Raw genomic sequence first — 6,493 nt, 5'->3', positions numbered from 1 at the left:
TATTCCAAGCCACTGCCATCTCTTGTCTGGGCCAGGTTGGTGACTAAAACCAGGAATTCTTTGAAACCTACTTATTCTTTCCACCTACACAGTTTGTGAATTTTTCTTTTGCAGGTGATCAGATTGGGTAATAGAAATAAACTAGTCCTTCCTTCCTTCCTTCCTTCCTTCCTTCCTTCCTTCTTTCCTTCCTTTCTCCCTTCCTCCCTCCTTCTCTTCCTCCCCCCTCTCTGTTTTTCTTTATTTTTGCCAGGGATTGAACCCTGAGGAGTTTAATCACTGAGGTTCCAGATCTTTTTATTTTTTTATTCTGAGATAGGGTCTTGCTAAGTTGCTTAGGGCCTTACTAAGTTGCTGAGGCTGCATTTGAACTTGTGATCCTCCAGTCTCAGCCTCCCAAGCTACTGGGATTACAGGGGTGAGCCACCATGCCTGACTGCCTTAGTCATTTCTTAAAGAATTTCCTGTGGCTTTGAGTGGGAGCTAATGATCTTGTATTTATAGTTAATACACAAAATGGAAAATGGAATAAAGCTTCCAAGTGATATTAATAGTCAACATGATGAATTAATGAAAGAAAATAGAAAGCTATCAGAGATAAGGGTGCAGCAGAACCCCCAAAGGCAGACACCATCCTGTCTCCCTTAATGGTTTGGGACCATTCTTCTCAGGCATAATGGGAGGTTCCATTGTCTTTCCACTGTACCTGACATCTTCAATTATACACTTATCATTTATATCCTATATATTTTCCAAAAGCATCAATAATATCAAATATAAATCATGATTATTAAAGCAGGACTAAAAAATGCAGACCAGCATCTACAGAAAAAGAGATGGATGTGCCAAGGGAGAAGATGAAAGGCAGGTACTTCAAGGGACCCCAAATCCAGCTCCAAGTGTCCTGGTGTGCACTTGTTGGGGCTCTGATTCTAAAAGCTGATAGAGTCTTAGAAGGCAGATAAAGGTATGTGGTAGGAAGCATGATCCCTTATGCAGTGGTACCCAGGGTGAAGATTCTGATGATGAATTTCAGAGGAGACAAAAATAAGAGGAAATCAGGCTTCATAACCCAAGGACAAAAATAAATGATCATGGAAAAATCATATTTAGATGGAGTTTTATGTAAGATTTTTCACATCCTCTGGTATGAAGTGGATTCTAGCAGGACCTTCAAGACACATAAGATTGTCCGTCTCATTACCCACATCTAGATGCTGTGGTCAGCTACGGCACTCAGACACACTGTCCAGCAGGAGATGATAGGTTGTAATTCTCAATGTTTTGAGGTCACAGACCCCTCTGTGAATCTTCCGAGAGCTTTGAGTCCTTGCCCTCCAAAATTGCACATTTGCATCACAAACCAAATTTTGCACCCAGGTTACATAATTCACCAATCTCCAAGGCCTACCCATTTCAATGTTACATTGATAAACTTTAATATATATACAAATAACCACCATGGCTTATTTTCCAGAACAGGTTGGGAAAAAAGTTTCCTGGAAAGGGACAGATGGTAAATATTTTAGGCTTTGCAGTCCAAACACAGACCACAGTTTGCTGACCTTTCTTCCAGAAGAAAAAAGGACAGAACCTTTGATTTCACAAATGAGGATTTGTGATTTCAGATAAACATGTTCTGATGTTGAACTACCGGTATTTGCAGAAATGAACCAGCATAGTCCCCAAGTTGCTGAACATTTTTAGCTGCTGCTTTATCCAAACACCAGAATGAATCCTCATCTTATGTAACCAGACAAGAAATCCCTGCAGAGACACAAGCAATGAGAACACCAGCTCAGGATGACAGAGTTAAACTTTTAGTTTTTATTTATGGATGATCCAATACATATAAACATATGAACCAAACTAGGTGAATGAGTTTGAATCTGTGGTGATAATGAATGAAAGAAAACATATATTTCCAGACACCAAATTTTCAAAGTCATACTAGGACAGATAAAATTAAAGTTATTAAGTAAAGTGGATAAAACCAGCCAAACATGTATTTTAAAGAAAATTGTTTGAGGTTATGTTGTATTGTAAAAATTTCATGCATTCTTATTTCCTTATGAAGTACAGAAAGGCATGAAATAACTACATATTTGCCTCTGAAGCAGATCTCTCTGGGTCCAATGGCAAACAGTGGGCAGAAGAGTCAGGTGAACTGAACTGAGGTGTCTGGAGAGGTAGTTTTTACAGACAAAAGTAGGAAGAAGGGTCAGATAGCAGATGTCCTGGAATGGCAGCCAGAAGCTAAAATGAGTGGAAGCAAATTTCAACTGAGCACTGATACAGGGCAGATCTAATCTGAAGTGAGAACAATACAGTGAAGTTGGTTAAGATCCAAACTTCAGATGAGAGTTCAAGAATAGAATCCACACAGCAAGAAAGAGAGAGCCAGGGTGGGGGACTGACTGAGCCAGAGAGGCTTGACCAATGTGGACATAACAGAATCCAAAAGGTACCAAGAAACCTGAAACCCAAAACTCTAAGTGAGTTGAATCTGGAAGGGAGCAAAATGGGTGGGAGCAGGTGGGGCAGGGCCCAGAAGAAGCCTTGGAGCTGTGGCTACTTGCTTCTCCCCAGTTCATGTGGTGGGCACCATAGAGCAGGAAGAGCTTTCTACCCATCAGAGTAGTGTGCCATCTAGTGGTTCTCTAGAGTAGAGACAGACATCATTATTCTGTGTACATATATGATTACATGAATGGTATGAATTTATATTGTGCACAACCATAGAAATGAAAAGATGTAACCCATTTATGTACAATGAATCAAAATGTAGTCTTTAAAAATAAAAAAATTATTTAAAAAATATTTTTGAAGCTGGGGTTGAAATTTGGAGTTTAAGCATGTTAAACATGTGCTGTACCACAGAGCTACACCACTTAACCTGTAGGAGGTTTCTAGAATGGACAAATTCAGACATACAGAAAGTGGAGTAGGTTTCCAGGGGCTGGCAGAAGGGGAAAATGGGCTGTGATTGTTTAATAGGCACAGAGATTTAATTTGGGACCATGAACAAGTTGAAAGGCAGTGGTGGGTGTACTTAGTGCCACTGAACACTTCAAAATGATTAAAATGATAACGTCTAGGTTATTCTTATTTCCCACAATTAAAAAAAAAAATTAAGCCAAACCCACTACCGATGCCAAGCTTGATGCCAAGCCTGCCTCCTGGGTATTTAGGTTCCTTGGACCTAGTGGGGCCTGAAAGTTGCACTTTACAGTCATATCCCAGGTACTCGGAGGCAAGCAGTTCTCAGGCCATGCTTTGAGAAGGCACTATCTGAAGGGTTCCCTTCATCTCAGAAACCCCATGATTCTTGAGAGAAAGAAGGGCTGAAGGGAAATTCAGAGGCTTGTTGTGCATTGGATTTAGGTTACTAAGGGTGGGTTAATGCGTATCTAGGACTTTGAGGGGAGAAAACAGGAACAGCACAATCAACGCAGGCCTCAAGTTTCCTGCCAGCCACTGTTAATTAAGATGATAAGACCAGAGAAGGGTCAGTATCTCTTTCAATTGAAGCAAGTCCATTTCTGTTTTATCCCAGCCATTGGTGGAGCAGGTTCCCTTTCTTGACTTTATTGCCTGGACAACAGTGTTGTGTCCCTCGCCCGCAAGAAAGCACGACACAGGAATCTTCCTTTAGGAGTTTAATCAGGACCTTATTACTATGTAACCATGGATTTTCTTCTTCTTCCTTGAGCCGAATTCGTACACCTTTATACTCTTGCAATAGCCAATCTACTCCTGCCACTTGGCCTATGTTCATTGGTGCTCCCGCATGCAACAGTTGGCATAACCAAAAATGGGCTTGTTTACCTAAAATGCACCTCAGGCTTTATCGGAAACCAGTGCCATCTTGTCATGCGGCGTGGCGGCTCGCCACAGCTCCCCCTTCTTTATGTTATGAACACAGGTGAAGGTAGAGGCCCTATCCTACTGTGCAAAAGTGGCAGATAGTGAACGTCAGTCCCAGAGTGGCGCCTTCTCCGGGCCTGACATCACCTAAGCCGATGCCTTTTTTCGTAGGGTGGGACGTGGACATCAAACCCACATGCAATAGAGCATGCCTTCCTTGAGGTTCAAAATAAAACTCTCAAGTGCAGTGCATTGCCTCGCATCCTGCGTCCATGAAGACATAGCGGTACGGAAAACCATACTTGGGGGAGCTTATCCAGCTTACGCAACTGCAAAGGCCTGAGGTAGGAAGACACATCACCCTTCTTGCCAATGCTGCACAATACAGGGGCATCATAATGAACACAAGGCACACAGTAACAGTTCTCTCCTCCAACATCATTGTTATAGCTCAAGATCAAAGGTGGAAGTTACAAGACAATTGAAGCTTTAATTAGTACAAGAAATCCCCAGGATGCAAATACACAGTCCTCAAAGAAAAGTACATAGTAATTACAACAGTATCCTGCAGACACCTAGCGTAAATGATAATTCTAACTCTAACAGAGATATACTAAAAATGCCACTTATTCCCGTGCCAGATTAGCCAACCACACAGAAGATGACACCCCTTGCTCAATGGCCAACACAGTCTGAATTAACACCGCCTTTTCACGTGCTTGACGCACTCTTAGCTTGCAAATAAGCCAAAGGCAAAGGCAAGTGCCTGCAAAACAAATACATCCAAAGATCCCCACACCAACCCATTCTTTAAAATAACTAAAGGCAGAGGTGAGCCAGCTAGAGAACTGATTCAAAGTAACAGGCTCAACACGGGTGTCATTTAAAATCGCAATCTGCAATAATTGTTGATTCATCATCTTCTCAGCTTCTAGGGACCAGTTGCCTGCAAGAAAGGCGGAAATCAAGTGGCTTTGATTCTTTGCTTCTTCATATCTTACTGGAGTTATACACATGTGTTTATGATTCCCGATGCATCCAACTTGTGCAATGTTGAAAAGTTCATCCAACTGTACTTGTAGTAAATCGATCCTTTGATTTGCTGCCAAGATCCCTGATAAGATATGTCTGTTGACGCGGTCCTGGGATTCTAGCACCTGTGCAGTTTGCTGTATGACTTGATTAATGGTTTGTGCTGTTTGAACTTGATTGGTCATGGCTAGAGCAGCGGTAGTGGCTGCAGCAGCAGAGACAGCAATAGCAGTTATTATGACTGCGGTAATGCCAAAGTCTCTCTTTTCTCTGAAGAGGTCCACCAACGGAAATTTATCTGGATTGACCTCCACTGGGACAGGTACAAAGGTGGGTACCTTTACAATCACAGCAACAGATTCACTACCGTTCCAACACTCTGAAAGCAGGCAGGTAATATTGTCATTAGAACAATTTAAAATCACTTCTGAACTGTTTGATAATAGAAATAGAAAAGGGGGGGTTAAGCATACTGGAGCGGGGGGAAGAGTAGCGTTATATAGCTGCTTATGCAACAACAAGTTTCCTAGTCGATGTCCTTTCTGTATATCTTCCGTGACAGTACCTGTTGCATTATGCAAAGAGAAATTGCCTCCTTTTAATAAGGCTAAAGCAGAGATGTCAGCCGTGGCTCCGGCCCGATTACTTATCAGCCACTGATAAAAGGGCCACCCCGATCCGGTAGAGGTACCATTTTTTGTGAAATTATAGGAAAACTTCTTAAGGGATGGAGATATGGAGAATCCCGGAGCCACCTCTTTATAATCCCAATTTCTGTCTTGACAATGAGTAAATATTGGGGGGAAGCTTTTGTAAGGGGTACAAGCGGGTGAAGCAAGAAACCGTGTGGCATTTGTCGCATTTTTCCTTGCCCATGGAAAATGACCGGTACTCACAGTAACCAGGGTGGTGATATTTACCACTCCACTATTATTTCCCACACCAGATCCAGACTGCAATCCCTGTGAAACCTGTGTGAGGGCAGAAGTCAGTATGTTTAAGGATACGCTGTTATGTCGCAAGGGATTGTCCAAGGAGGTGACATTTTTAAAGAGCAGACGCACACAGTGTTGACTGCTACTATGAAGGGAGAAACAAAAGACTTCAGTCAAATTAAAGGATGTAAGATTAAAGACGGAGGTTTCAGTAGACATAGGATCATGACATGGCATTTCCTTCTCACAAGTGGTGGCGAAAAGGGTTGGCAAAATATTGGAATCAGCATGGATCGGCATGGGTATCGGCCATGCCTGAGTAACCGCCCAGAGCCTTATCTTAGAAACTGACTTCTGACTGGCCCATTGGATCATCAGGACCAGACACCACAGGATCAGTAGATTCTTCATTCTGTTCCTTCACACCTTTAGCTGAAGTCGAGGCTAACAGACTCCCAGGTATCCTACGCACGAGTCACTCAGGCACCCAAAGTGGTTCCGTTCGATCCTGTGGAAAAATACAAACAGAACCTCGTGCCCATATCAGCACGGGATCAGGTCCAGCCTGAAAGCACATCCTTCCACTTCACTTTCCCTAAAAAAGGGGGGGCAGATGGCGAACAATGTCTGTCAGCCGCAGAATTATCATGTGCATCCAA

This window comes from Sciurus carolinensis, unplaced genomic scaffold, assembly GCF_902686445.1.
Source record: "Sciurus carolinensis unplaced genomic scaffold, mSciCar1.2, whole genome shotgun sequence".
In the NCBI taxonomy this organism is placed as follows: Eukaryota; Metazoa; Chordata; class Mammalia; order Rodentia; family Sciuridae; genus Sciurus; species Sciurus carolinensis.
The sequence above is the reverse complement of the archived record's forward strand: the minus strand, read 5'-3'. Positions refer to the sequence as shown.